Source organism: Dendrobates tinctorius, unplaced genomic scaffold (assembly GCF_039654945.1).
Source record: "Dendrobates tinctorius isolate UK_male_01 unplaced genomic scaffold, ASM3965494v1 ptg000011l, whole genome shotgun sequence".
Lineage (NCBI taxonomy): Eukaryota > Metazoa > Chordata > Amphibia > Anura > Dendrobatidae > Dendrobates > Dendrobates tinctorius.
The window spans coordinates 14,359,636-14,375,088 of NW_027361679.1; the positions used below are offsets into that span (position 1 = coordinate 14,359,636).

General features: G+C 41.0%; 1 protein-coding gene across 14 annotated transcripts in view; it reads right to left on the minus strand.

Annotated features, from left to right (window-relative positions):
- Window positions 1-15,453, minus strand: part of BMPR1B (bone morphogenetic protein receptor type 1B) — a 708,903-nt gene that overhangs the window by 233,139 nt on the left and 460,311 nt on the right. For 2 of the 14 annotated variants that reach the window (XM_073589824.1, XM_073589868.1), the window contains one exon: window positions 13,300-13,336. The exons of the other annotated variants lie outside the window; for them this stretch is intronic. The gene's annotated coding sequence lies outside the window, so the exon portion shown is untranslated. The remainder of the gene's footprint in view (window positions 1-13,299; window positions 13,337-15,453) is intronic. 14 annotated transcript variants of the gene reach the window in all.

Below are 15,453 nucleotides of genomic sequence, written 5' to 3' on the forward strand. Positions count from 1 at the left end.
TAATGATCTATGCTTTGGATAGGTGAACAATATAGTCAAACAGGACAATCTTTTTAAGGCAGAGCTAGATTTTATGTATTCAAAGACATATCACAATAACTGATGCCACTTAACACTATAATGAAACTAAATACAGTAACATTTCAACTTCAAATTTACAAGCCTGTGATGTGAAAGTTATCCAAATGTGCCCCACATGTGGCAGCTTACACACTTCTGTTTTTGTGTGATGAATCAATGTAATGTGTGTTGCAACCAAAGGCATCATTGAGCCCTTGCCTGACAGGGATATCAAGTTTATTGAACTGTGTGAAAAACAAAATGTAAGGTATCATTCACACGTCAGTCTTTCACGTACTAATGCTTTTGTTGTTTTTTACAGAAAGCGCCCATACATGTGTTAGTCTATGGGGCTGTTCACTCATCTAAGATTTTTTGCAGACTGAGTGGTTTAAGCAAAATTGCAGAGACATGTTCGATGTTGATTTGAGTGTCGGATCAAAACAGGCAAAGAAAGTCTATGGATCTCACAGAGGTCACCGCAGTTCATCATTGGGCTGCCCACAGTGAACTGCCTATACGAATGCAAGTTGAGTGACCAGCGGTAACCTCTTTGAAGTTACCTCTTGTCACTGAATCTGGATTCACAGCAGCTCTTTGTGTATTGTTTTTCAAAGTGAACAGTCGCTTCATGGCACCGTTCAGTTTGGTGAGATATAGGGTTGTTTATTATTTTTTACAGGGGACATGGGTATTGGAGGATTATATTCATGTCGGAAAGGTGAGGGATATGGTTGTGTATTTTTGATTTTATGGAAGACATGGGTTTCAATGCATTAGACATAAAGGTGAGTATAACTTTTCTATTTTTAAATAAATGTGTAAAACAGGGAGTTTTGCTTTACTTCAAATAAAGTATTTTATTCTTGCTGTATGTATATTTCAACACTTACTATGGGGTTAGAAATGGGGGCATTTTATAGACACCTCTCCACTACTAACCCCTGGGCTTGTTGTCAACTGACAATACAAAGGTGACATCAACTCCACTTGCCACTAACACATGGAAAGTGAGAAGAGCGAGGCTTAGCTCCAAATGTGGCACATACAATGAATGCGCCATTTCTGGGGCAGCTGAAGGCTGATATTGGTAGCATGGGGGGGCAATATCTCTGGCGCCTTCCCAGGCTTTTATTATCAACCCACAGCTGTTTGTTTAGCCTTTGCTGATTTGAATTTATAGGGAGACCTTAATGTCTTTTTTTTTATGAGGTCCCCCATAAATTCATTAGGAAAGGCTACGCAAACAGCTGTGAGCTGTTTTTAACAGCCTGGGAACTTTTTGGGAGATTGTCCACGTTCCCAGATTATTAACATCAGCCCCCTGCCATGGGCTCTCTCTCTCTGCTGGTTATCAAAATTGTGAGGGCGACCACACCAATTTTTAAATTTATTTTTTTATTTTACACAGGAGTGACACAGTAGGTGCTGAATACAACTCTCATCATTGTCACCTGGTCAAGCTGATCTCAGGGAGACCAAACGACATTGATGAGTGCTGCCTTCATTAGCCGGCTCCTGGGAACAGCAAGAACTGTACTGCTTCTTCCCAGGCACCAGTACATGTCACGATGATGACACATGAATGTTATCAGTGTGCACATATGTGATATGAATTTTGTCCATGCTACTGATAAAAAACTGACATGTCTGCGGGTTTTTCACATGTGTGAAAAACCTGACGTGCACAACACCATTGAATATCATGGGTGTGCGTGTGTCCGTATTTGTAGCCATTAAAAAATGGACCGTATACGGACACAAAAAACAGATGTGTGAATGGGGCCATACTGTTGTAATGTTCTCACTTTTTTATTAAATGATCTTTACCCGTCACTATATATATAAAATTGAATGTATGTGTGTATCACCAACCAATCAATCACAAAGCATCTCTTATTTCACCAGAGCTGTTTAAAAGAAGCTGAGCTGTGATTGGTTGCTTTGAGCAACAGTTTTACTTGCAAACAATCACTAAGCATCTTTCATTTCACCAGAGCTGTTTAAAAGAAGCTGATCTGTGATTGGTTGCCATGAGCAACAGTTTTCCCGCTCGACAACACCTCAGCAGACATTGACATGGTGGAAGAAATCTAGCATCCCTGGGAACATAAGCTCCCAGCCATTGTCTGCCCTCCAGAAAGGAGCAGAGAGCACATGACAGAAATGATTCAACCCCTCCCAGCCCATTTACCCATGATATATCCTCCATCCCATAGGCACATCTTCACTCTTAAAGGGAGCTCTGGTATGGAAGTTAGGGCAAATCCCTCAGGGCTCTGATACTGACCCCAGGCCTCTCTTAAAGGGATCATTGGTATGGAAGTTAGGGCAAATCCATCCAGCGCTTTGGTTTTGACCCCAGGCCTCTTTTAAAGGGATCCCCAGTATGGAATTAGGACTGTTCCACTCAGCACTGTGGTTCTGACCCCAAGGTCTCTTAAAGGGATCATTGGTATGAAAGTTAGGGCAATTCCGCTAAGCGCTCTGGTTCTGACCCCAGGGTCTCTCAAAGGGATCCCCGGTACGGAAGTGAGGGCAAATCCACTCTGTGCTTTGGTACTGATCCCAGGCATCTCTTAAAGGGATCTCCCATATGGAAGTTAGGGTAAATCCCTCAGCCCTCTGATTCTCACCCCAGGCTTCTACTAAAGGGATCATTGGTATGGAAGTCAGGGCAAATCCACTCAGCGCTCTGGTTCTGATGCCAGGCCTCTCTTAAAGGGATCCCTGGTATGGAAGTGAGGGCAAATCCACTCTGCGCTTTGGTACTGACCCCAGACCCGCAGTTCCCCTCAGCGCTCTGGTTCGGACCCCAAGCTGATGAGATGTGGGATATTAGGGGTAGTAGTCCGGTGGCTCTGGCTGATGGGATGATGTGGGATATTAGGGGTAGTAGTCTGGTGGCTCTGGCTGACGAGATGATGTGGGATATTAGGGGTAGTAGTTCGACGGCTCTGACGGGATGATGTGGAATATTAGTGGTAGTAGTCCAGTGGCTGTGATGGGATGATGTGGGATATTACGGGTAGTAGTCCAGTGGCTGTGATGGGATGATGTGGGATATTAGGGGTAATAGGCCGGTGGCTCTGACGGAATGATGTGGAATATTAGTGGTAGTAGTCTGGCGGCTGTGACGGGATGATGTGGGATATTAGTGGTAGTTGTCCGGTGACTCTGGCTGATAGGATGATGTGGGATATTAGGGGTAGTAGTCCGTTGGCTCTGGCTGACAGGACGATGTGGGATATTAGGGGTTGTAGTCCGGTAGCTCTGGCTGACAGGATGATGTGGGATATTATATAGAATGTGGCTATGTGAAGTGGGCGGGGCTATACACTCAGCTTTATATGTATAGATATAATCATTATAATTTGTTATAACTAACCATAGTTATTTACTATGCCCAGGCAGCGCCAAGCTCTTCAGCTAGTAATGAATATAATGCAGTTTATGCAGTAAATTAATAGATTTCCTAATCTCTACTGGAGAGCAAAACTAAGGGTTAAAAAATCAACATGAAATGTTTTCAATTTTGCTGGCAATATTTTCTCATTATGTCTACAAGATTAGTAAATCTCAAAGTACATGGTTTATTTTACCAAATAATCGAATGACTTTAACTGTAATTTAATTTTCAATTACTGACTGGAAAAGGCAGAGCACGCCAAAAACTATTACCAAATTATGGGATAATGTATGAGACCTTGTGGCTAATATCCGATATATCTGGGCATTTTAAAATGGAAAACACAGCAGACAGAACATAGTGCAGGAGTGTGACTCACTGTGAAAACAGAGACAGATAATACAATGAAATGGTGAATTATCTTCAATGGCACTACATAACAATGCAGTAGGATACGCTACAGTGACTATTCAGGGGCAGAATATTAACAATGTATTCTGCATGTCAGTAGTACTAGTAATAGTCTCATCAGTAGTAAATGAGGCCATAAATTAGAGGGGTCATTATTATGGTCTTTACTGACCATTCTTTTTCCTTTCTTTACTGGCTTCTGAATGTACTTTTTACATTTAAAGCACACTCAGTTTCTCTGTTCTTCAATCACTCTTGATAATCAGTATCAACCCAGCCAAAAATTTCTTGTGTATGTGCAAGCAGAAGGACCGGGCTGGGGGTACCTTTCTTGCGCCGGGTCGGGAACTGTCGGGGCTGTCTCCTCTGTTGTATGGGCTAAAGCTTAGAGATACCAGCCCAACCTTTGCACTGGGCAGCAGGGGGCGTGTCTGAGGCTAAGAAGGAAAGGCGCGCATGGAAACAGGCAGAATTGGCGGGAACTGACAGCACGCAACAGGGTGAGGTGAGTGCTCCGTCCCTCGAGCAGTGTAGCAGCTCAGGCCCATGCTCCAGCATCACTGCTGCAGCCCGCAGAGATTGTGAACAGAGATATACCATGTACCCGTTGGCCCACGCAAAGCAAGGTGCCAAACGCTCCGGGCTTGTGAGTACTGAGCGCGTGCCGCCTAAGAAGTACTGGTGTGTGACCATTAACTGTATCCTGACCCCCAGTGCATGTTTGTTGGGCCACGTTGGGCTCCGACATTGCTGTGGCCTGTGCCTTACCCTCCACAGCACCCACTGGACTGAGGATCCGCAGGAGATACCAGCGACTCACCACTGACGGAAGGACACAGCTTGTCATCTTCGGGGCTACACCGGATTAACCCTGCGCTGACCGTTGTTAGCGCCAACGCTTGTTACCTGGACTCCACCGTCTGGAAATCATCGGATAAGTGATACCTTAAGAACTGCTACCGTCATTTTCCCCTGCATTATGCCCAAAACTGTATACCCTTTATACTACTACCTGCATTATCCCTGTTTAACCCTTTATCTCCCTGCGTTGAGTACATATCTGTTAAAGTAAAATATGTTATCCCTTGCTCTGTCTTTTGTCCGTCACTGCATCCTGCAACCTGCTCACATATGGAAGAAAGCCTCCCCAGATATCAGGGAAAATATGATTAACAATATTGGATTTAATCATGCACAATCCTTAGAACTTACAAGAAATAAGCAGTAGAGGTGTCTGGCGGTGGATTTTTCTACTCTCACCATTGAGAACACATGGACACTCAACTGAGTCAAGTATGCATGTTTATATTATGATCGGCAGGAAGAGCTGATATGCTCATTCCCAAATATTAAGATATCTGTTGTTCTTTCCCTCATGCAAACTAATGACAGAACTGATCCCATAGATCATTCTCAGTCATCTTTCGCTTCAGCACAGTGTCAGATTGGTCCTAGAGCTGGAACAGAAACTACATCTAGCAGACAGGACATAACTGATGTATGGATTGTATGGAAACTCAGCCTAAGATAACTTGTTACCGTTACATAACGTCTTAAAAAATTTGTACGTCAATTCCAAATATGATTTGTTTTTATTTCCTTGAGTTGTTGGTGCATTTCATGTACAATGTTTCTATGATCTAGAAATGTGTCATAATATCGTTCCTTTATAACCCAAAACCGCTGTTTTCCAAGTCAGAAAATCAAGATGACTCTAACGTGCTGACACAAAGGATGTCAGAAAATGAGACATTACTACAAGTATTGGAAACAGATTGTCTTCTCTAGCACTAAAACATACAGGCAATTGCCATAGTCTTCCAAATGACCCTGAATCGTTTAGAATTTAGCCAATACAAATGCAAATCCTGTATTTCTTGTACAGATTAACCTGCAGTGTATTAGAGTCTCCATTGGCAGAAAAGTTTTCCTTATTGAAAATACCACAATAATTCCAAACAGTTCAAGAAAAGAAAACATGTTTTTGCTTTACATTGAAAAAAAAAGTAAGGTAAAGGAATCTAATAGATGTGCCTTTTCTAGGTGTCTGTGAGCTGCTATTTTTAGGCTGGAAGGGGCCAATATCCATGGACCCTTACCAGACTGAGAATACCAGCCCAAAGCTGTCTGCTTTAGATTGGCTGGTTGTCAAAAATGGGGGGACTCTACATTGTTTTTTGAAATTATTTATTTAAATAACTAAAAAATATAGTGTGGGGACCCCTCTATTCTTGATACCCAGCCTTGCTAAAGCTGACTGCTGAGGGCTGCAGCCAGCAGCTGTCAGTTTTGCCTGGCTGGTTATAAAAAATAGAGGGAAACCCATGCCTTTTTTAAAATTATTTAGAGAGCAGGTGCTGACTGAAGAATACTCCTATCAGCCACCACTTGCTCTCGCTGTTATTAGCGCTTAAGGTGTAGGCAGATGGGAGTATTAGTCTCATCAGTCTCATCACCAGTGACCGGAGGTAAACTTTTTACCTCTATTTACAGCTCATGCTGTCATCTGAGAACCACAGCACTTTAATCGGTGGTATTAATCTTACAGCCGATCAAAGGCGCCGGAGTCAGAGTGAGAAACACTTGGTGTTAGGAGTGCCGAACCCGAGCAGTAAAATAGACTTCCTAGTGAAGTCTGTGTTCGGAGTCTGTGCCCAAACAGTAGGTGTTCAGTACGGACCCCAAACTTTACTGTTCGGGTTCCGCCATCTGTAGTAACCTGTGACGTTTGGAAACATTTAAATCATACTCTAGTAATATCATGACTTCAACATGATATCCTGTAGGCCCAGCTGTATACTTTAATACGTGACAACAATTAATATCATCTGAAAATCCAGACTATTAACTGATCCAACATTTAAATTTCCCTTAAAGAGGGCCTGTCACAAGCTCAAAAAAATGAGTTACATTTTTTTTAAACAATTTTTTAACAATTTTTTTCCGTTTTGCTCTGCATCACTCCATTGCAGAGACTTTCACATTTGTTGCTTTTGGAGAGCAATATGTGAAATCTATTCTTGAAGGCCAACTGGGCATCTTAAGAGTCTTCTCTGGGGAATGTGCATTCACAAATCCATCAAAGATGCTGCCAATCACAGCTGAGCAGTTGATAAACTAGTCAAGCAGTCTCAGATGCTTCTGAGCTATGATTGGTAGTGTTTGGTAAATTGAGAGAGAGAGGTGAAAGCGCACACCACCAGAGAAGACTGAAGAAATACCAGTTGGACTGCAAGCAGAGATTAGTGAAACCTGAGCTGTAAAGTTTGGGGTTTGTGCCGGACACAGTCTGGTGCTGAATGCCAAACACTGACTTCTCCTGAAAGTTTGTTTTACCATTTGGGCAAGAGAGAGAGACAGAGACAGACCGAGAGATCCAAAGTTTGGGTCCACATTGATTACACGGGTCTGCTCATCTCTAAATGCAAGTAGAGATTTTACAAGCAGGGATTTCAAAAGCAACAAATGTGAATACCTCTCCAATTCAGTGACAAAGCACAAAAAGGAAAATAATGGCAGAAAAAGGGGAAGCTAAGTGAATTTTACAAGAAAATTCAATTTTTTTGGAGCATGTGACAAAATCCGCTTTAAAACAGGAAAGAGATAAGATGGAGACTAATTTCATTGCGAGGCAAAAAATAACATGTCTGAGGCAGCGACTGGTGTTATTTGCGAGGGTCGCTATGTGTCCCACAGGATGCACTCAGAAGAGTATTAGATCTGCTGGAGTGACTTGGGGTCACAGCAGGATGACTGTGAGCCACGAGGCAGAATAAAAGTAAGCGTGAACCTGGTCAGGTTATGTGGCCATGGAATTGTTCAAGAATACCCAGTATGGGCTTTTATTTTTGAAACGGCCTGCAGGAAGGTAGTGGGGCTGGTCTGTCTCCTCTAGGCCAGATCTGGCAAGTGGCCCATGGCCACAGATTGGAGTTTAGAAAAAAAACCCTGCAGGAAGGCTTGTATGTGTCAGTATGGAGTTTGGATGGTGTAGAGCAGACAGCTCTACAAAAGCTGTCTGTGTGAGGGAACACAGAGCCCAATGGAGCGAACTCCTGGCACCCTGCAGCGTAATACAGTAGTGTGGTCACCCTCAGCAATCGGACGCATTGGTGGACTGTTTTTTGTTTCCTGGCTGCGATCCGGAGGATACCATTTCTTTTGTTTGTAAGTTTTTTGGACATTAAACCTACTTTTGAACTTTCCTGGGTCGCTGCCTGTCTATCACACTGCACCAACCCCGCTGTCCTTCACATGTAATAAAAAACCAATTCCTTAATGTGCAGTAAGTATTAATTTTCATTTATACACATCTTTTTGCAAGTTAACAATACAGTGTATATTAATGACGCATAACAATCTTGACCATCTCCAGGCATTATTCATAGCCAGGTGGATTTGAATGGGAAAGCTTACCCTTCAGTATGACGGGACTGATGAGTGAGTGAGATGGTATCTGGGCTAGACCAGGTGCACCAGCCTTTTTATGCCCTTCTAATTTGGTGAGAGATTTCAAGCTAATGAGTAATATAAGATGAGCTGCGAAATGGAGGAAACTTTTAATGTGTTTATATTTATGTTTCCTTCAGATGGATATTAGCATAAAACTCAGCTAGTTGTATATGAAGGTCATGCCAGGTTGGTAACCTGACAGATATTTGCAACACAGCCAAAATATATATTGAGCTTTGGGTTTATTAGACAATTTCATGTTACATAGCACTATTTATTCAATAAACTCACTTTTGATACATATCTAATTATGTTTACATTTCTTTTTGCATACCATTTGCACCCAGCAGTATTGAGAAATTATCAAGGTATTTTGTGTAGAATGGTTTCTATAGATCTTTTCTTAAAATAGGTTGAATAAAATTTACTCAGTGACTGCTGATCTCATATGCTGCTGCTGAGGGAAGCGAAGGGTTTTTATTTTGCAGATGGTTCTGCATGGTCAAAATACTTAAATAGATTTCTGTGGCGTTATCCCCTCCGTTCAATTCAGTAGGAATGTTTCTAAATAACATTGTAGGAAAATAATCAGCCCACCATTCCAAAGAGTAGCTGGCCCCCCAAAATCTCTGAAAAGTGATCGATCATTTTTTAATAAGACTTATATCAGAAAGTAAAAAAAATCTAAAAATCTTTATGAGCACTCTGCACTAGAGCAAAATCTAAAATAGTATTGTAGAATAAATTCAATTGATGATCCACACAAAGATGCACTTTAAAAACTAAAGTACAAAGGCAAGTAAAAGTTAGGGCTTGGGAACAGTTAAGCAAGTTGAAGATGAAATGATCTCTAAAAGATAAAGTTAAAGATAACACATTTCCTTTGTATTTTAGGCAAAAAAAAATTGACTTTTTTTACATTTTAAAAATTACAAAAAGGAAAATGGGCTGATGAGTAATTAAGAAATTGCAGTTAACAGGAACACTGAAGGTCAAGATAAGATCTAGAAGGCCAAGCAAAGTTTCAGTGAAAGATGCTCCTAAGATTGCTAGAGAGTAGTGATGGGCGAACACCTGGATGTTCAGGTCCAGAGGGTTCAGCTGAACAGTTAAAAAAAAATGTTCAGATTCAGGTACCAGGACAGTACCCTAACTCGAAACCAGACCCCATTTACTTGAATGTGGGGCCCGAACATCCATTGTTTGCCATTCTGTCATATGCATGACAGCGTGAAAAACACTGCTTCTGATTGGTGGTAAAATAATTACCGTCGGTCAGACAGCCACAGTTCCTACACTGTCAAATGACAGCGTGAACCCGCAGCTGTGATCTGAGGTAAAAAGTTTGCCTCTGATTTACTGACGTCAGCTGATGGGACTACTGTTCCCAGCAGCCTATGCCGGCTGCCGCTAATAACAGTGAGAGCAGGAGCGGCAGATGGGAGTATTCATCAGCTGGCGCCTGCACTCTAAATAAATAATTTAAAAAAAAACCAATAGGTTTCCCTGTATTTTTGATAACTAGCCAGGCAAAACTGACAGCTGGGGGTTGCAACCCTCAACTGTCAGCTAAAGCAAGGCTAGATATCAAGAATAGAGGGGTCCCCACACTGTTTTTTAATTATTTAAATAAATAATTTTAAAAAAAGGTGTGCCCCCCAATTTCTGACAACCAGCCTTGCTACAGCAGACAGCTGGGGGCTGGTTTTCTCAGGCTGGAAAGTGGCCATGGATATTGCCCCCAGCCTAAAAATAGCAGTCCGCAGTTGCCCAGAAAAGGCACATCTATTAGACTGTCCAGGCTGAGAATCTCTGATCAATGATCTACTGCGAGCCCAGAGATGAGTTCACCGGGAGAATTTCACTGTGGTGAACTCACCGCTGCACAGTGAGACTTTTTCTCACTGTGCTAGTGGTGATCTCACTGGAGGGAGAGTTACTGCAGTTAACTGGGCATATGTCACTTTGAACAAAATGTCTGATCTGCAGGTAAAGCGCTGAAGACAATAAGATGATTGATATATCTAATAAATAACTTTTTTGCTCTTTCTATGCTTTGGAGTCCAGTGGAAGGAGAGACTCGGTGATTGACAGGTATCTCTAAATACACAGTCATACAGTGAATGTTTTCTATCCCTGAAAATAAACGTTTTTCTTTTGGAAAAGATTGAAAGGATTTAAATTAATAAGATTGGAATATTTGAATAACCTCCCCACAATTCCATGCATATAAATCTTCTCAGCTTCTCGTGCTCTGTATTATGCTGCCTGCACATCTGATCTCATGCACTGCTTAAGAGGTATGAAAAATATTTGAACACACATGGTTCACTTATGACAAGATTATAGAAAGGGATCCCACTGCTGAATGATGACAACATGGACTCCATGTCCATGGACTGTCTGTCCACTGGTCAATTGGGGGCATTCCTCTAAGATGATAAAAGGGCCACTTTATATAGCATTTTCTGATAAACCCTTTATAGCATATTTATGTTGTTTTAGAACCACAGAAACAGACAAGAACAATGAGAAACTAATGCACAATGAGAAAGTAGATCAGAACACACTAATGGACTATATGATGACAAAGTCACAAACACCCAAAATCAATTTAGCAACCCCTTTTGTACCACATGCTTACTTTTAACAGATATATAGCAATATAATGGCCAATGAAACACAATTTAAGGTAAAATGTTAATGTGCATTCGTAGATCAAAAGGCTAAAAAGAAAGGCTGCAATAGAGTTTTGCAGGACTGAACTGCTCTCAATTTCAGTATGCGCAAATAAGGAAATGATGAAATATATAAAATCAGTTCTAGGTGTAGACAGCCATCTACAATGGACACAAGGCTTCCAAACCAATTGTTTTACTGCTGACAACATGTTATTATTAATACACTAGGACGACTTGCAACAGTTGTTAGGTGTAAACTGACATGCCCGATATACAGAAGACAAAGTGACACTAAAATGTTCCAACATGAATCTGTGACCTAAGATCCGAAGCCAACAATAATATGAGCAGTTAAGGCCTTCCTAGAGTTCCTAGTAAAGCACATTTCATAATCACAGTGCAGTGTAAACAGCCTACCAATCACAGGACGAACAAGCAAAACACTCATTTGTCAGGTGAAATGATCTTTTGATTTCACAAACCATCAATGTTCTTGGCAGCGCATCATTCTGTGTAAGCAGGACCAGAGCTGCTGTGAACAATGGCAGCCTATGTATTGATAGATCATTCAGTATGCACCCGAAATCAGGGCCGTCCTTTGTAAGCAAGCTATTAAATGACTGCTGATCTTCAAGAGTGGTCCTTTGCATACTTTGAAAAAGTATGCTGGAGTAAAATTTTCCCAAATTCATTAAGAGGCATTTATATGCCCCTTAATGAATTTGGCGCATCTTTCAGTTCCAGAATGCCAGAGCAAAAAATGTACTCAAATCTGGGACTGGATTATATTTCTGTCATAACTTAAAGAGAATTTGTCAGGTGAATTTTTTAGTAAGATACTAATGGCATCTTGAAATAGGGCTTGGGAAGCCCTTTCCGAATCTGTAACTTTTATTGCTGTAGATTCTCCGTTTTTCTTGCTGTAAACATCAGAGAATTTACAGCTGTGCGCCCGCTAGATGCGTTATACATATGCATCGACCACACTAATGGTCACAATGCGGTCCACCTCTTTATTGGGGACTCCAACCTGGATGGTCATCTTTTGTGAGCTTATCCTCGAGCTGCTGCAGTTTGTCCTCATGCACAATTTTTTTTATACTTAAAGATCTTTTTTATCTCCAGAAACTCAGCACAGCCCTGGGGGCGCCTGTGCGCCCTCGTATGCCAACCTTTTCCTAGGTCTCTAGGAGAGGCCAGTTTTAAGTGACCTGGGCGTGGGGGTTGCCGACCATGTGCTGTGCTGGTTTAGATACATAGATGACATTCTGTGTCTGTGGTGCGGGACAGTGCAGCAGCTCGGGATATTTAGGGATTTACTTATTTCCAACTCATGTAATACAAGGTTGACTTTCAAATATGATTACAAAAAAAAAATCAATTTCCTTGACATCAGTCTGCAGCTGGATGACCATTCTTACATTCAGACTGATGGCTACAGAAAAACGACCTCAATTAACGCTCTGACACATGCACAGCTCACAATAAAGCCACCATTAGGGCCATCCCAGTTGGACATTTCCTAAGGATGAGGCAGACCTGCTCCTTGGACAACAGATTTGAGGTGCAGGCAAATTTCTGGGTAAAGTTGGGGGGTACTGAAGGGTAAGACTTAAATGTTCCTATGTTGCCAATGTCAATTTTGTTAAATACGTCTTTAATGATTTTATTAATGCATATAATAATAGAGATAAAGAATATTATATTTGGGTGTGCTAAGTGGAATTTCATAAACTTGCAGAAGAATTGAAATTTAATCAAACTACAACATAAATGTTAATGTATAAGAAATCTCCCAAGAACTAAAACCCAACATTTTCACAGGATTACATGAAATATATCTTGAGCCTGAGGATTCATGCCAGCCACATGTTATATATAGTATATGTTAACAATCGTTTTGCCAAATTAGCTCAATGGCTGCCAAACATTCGCAGCTCTTAATCCTGAGATTTCAACAGCTGTAGTAAGGTTAGTGGAAATCAATGATTTTTACACTTGCCCATTCACACTGAAATAAAAATACTAAACTTTCCAAGTTTCCCAAACGACAGTATTTATGGTACAGTAGATTGTAATGGCATGTGCCACTGCTCGGATAACGCATTTTTTCATGTACTTTATTTGAAGCAAAAAAGAGGCATTATTTGAGTAAAACGAAATTTATATGCTCTAGGAGTCATATATATCTCGCTTGAGGGTCTACACACAAATAACCACCTACAAAAAAACATTTGTTCTCAAATGTGTAGATATTTAAAAAGAAATGTGCAATGCAAACCTTACCTTCCTTTTTCTTGGGTGCTGGGAATTTTTGTGGAAACTGTGGAAAAATAAATTCAATTGTGCATTTTACTAGATTAGTGGAGATGATTCAAGGATTTATCCCAAAAGTAATATTTGGGAGTCGAGGAAAAAATTTTTCCGCTAAGATGAGGAAAATTGTCTTTTGCCTTCTTTTGGATGACTATTGAAGAAGAATAAGCTCAACTAGATGGTCTTAAATGTGTATTTCTATAATGGCAAATCCACAGGACATCTTAAAACTGAGGGTTCGATAGGTGGAATTCGCATTTGGTATTTACACTTGAAATTACAAGTTTGCGTACACTATATATAAAGACACATATATGTTTTTCTCAATATCTGACATGAAATCAGAATAAACCTTTCCCATTTTAGGTCAGTTAGGATTACCATAATTATTAATATTTGTCAAATGCCAGAATAATGAAAGACAGACTGTTTTAAGGGGAAGAGGGGAAGAGTCCTGAGGAGAGAATTTGCATATTCCCAGTGCCTTCTGGGATAAGTGAAGAGTCTCTACGAGCTCAAAGATCTCTAGATTTTAGCTGTTGCAGCTGAACGGAGGAAATCGGTAAACCGCACGACGAATTTTGGCACATTTTTCATCGCTTTGAAATCTCTTTAGCAATAAAAATATGGAAGCGGCCAGGAGCCATTTGGTGAGCTGCATTTCTTGCTACATGTTCACAGACTTACCAGTGGAAAAGCCAAACTTCACATGCCATAAATGCAAGCTTGTGTCCCTGTTGGAGGAAAAGTTGCAAAATCTCGTAGAAAGGTTAGCTACATTGAAGATCATGAAGGAAGGTGAAGAGTTCTTAGACAGCAGAATTATCTCTTCATGTTACAGAAAAAGAAGAAATTCGAAGTGCACCTGAAGAAACAGAGGAATGGAAACGTGACCCAGAGAAGCAGGAGGATTGGGAGGCAGTCAACGCCCATACTGCTCAGGAACCGGTACCAGGCTCTTACGCAGGAGAACGATGAAGAAATACATCAGCATAAGACTTTGCCCCCAAACACCCTTGTACGCCTTCAGAGTCCTCCTGGATGGAGAAAGAAAAATATTGTGAAGAAGAAACGGAGAGTGGTGGTCATGGGGGATTCCCTGTTGAGAGGAACAGAGGCCGCTATCTGCAGACCGGATATAACCTCAAGAGAAATGTGCTGTCTTCAAGGTGCAAAAATTAAAGATGTGTCTCACAGGCTATCAGGACTCTTCACACCTACAGATGACTACCCATTCCTGTTAATACATGTGGGGACAAATGACACGGCAAGAAACGACCTGGAAACCATTTGCAATGACTTTGAAAACTTAGGTAAGAAAGTGAAAGAACTGGGAGTGCAGGTGGTCCTCCCATCCTCCCAGTGGATGGCCATGGAACAAGGAGGTGGAATAAGATTCTGCAGGTGAACAACTGGCTACGTCGATGGTGCCGTCAGCAAAGATTTGGATTTCTGGATCACAGAGTGAATTACCTATACGATGGACTAATTTGCTAGAGATGGAGTGCACCTTATGAAGACTGGAAAACATGTATTTGGAAGACGCCTTACTACACTCATCAGGAGAGTTTTAAACTAGAACAATGTGAGAAGGGAAGCAAAAGGCCAGAAAAAGTCATACACCTGACAAATGCTATTGAGAATTCTGCCATTAGAAGTGGGAGGAAAGAACAAAGACAAAAAAAATCTAAATAATAAAAATATTGGAGAAAGAGAAACCAATCACAAAATAAAATGTTTCTATACTAATGCACAAAGCTTGGGCAACAAACAAGGAGAATTGGAACTACTAACGCAGGAAAAGAAATATGATGTCATTGGAATCACTGAAACTTGGTGGGACAATACACATGATTGGCATACAAGACTAGAAGGATACAACTTATTTGCAAGAAACAGACTTGATAAACGAGGATGAGATGTTGCATTGTATGTTAGAAACGCGTATATCTGCACAGAGATTGAAGCTTTAGAGACTGAGAGTTCTGTGGAAACTGTTGGGTAAGAATACAAGGACAGAACAATGGAAAGGACACCATTGTAGGAATTGTGTGCAAGCTGATGATATGGATGAACTCTTTATGCATCAAATGGTCAAGTTCTCCAAAAAATATGACATAGTTG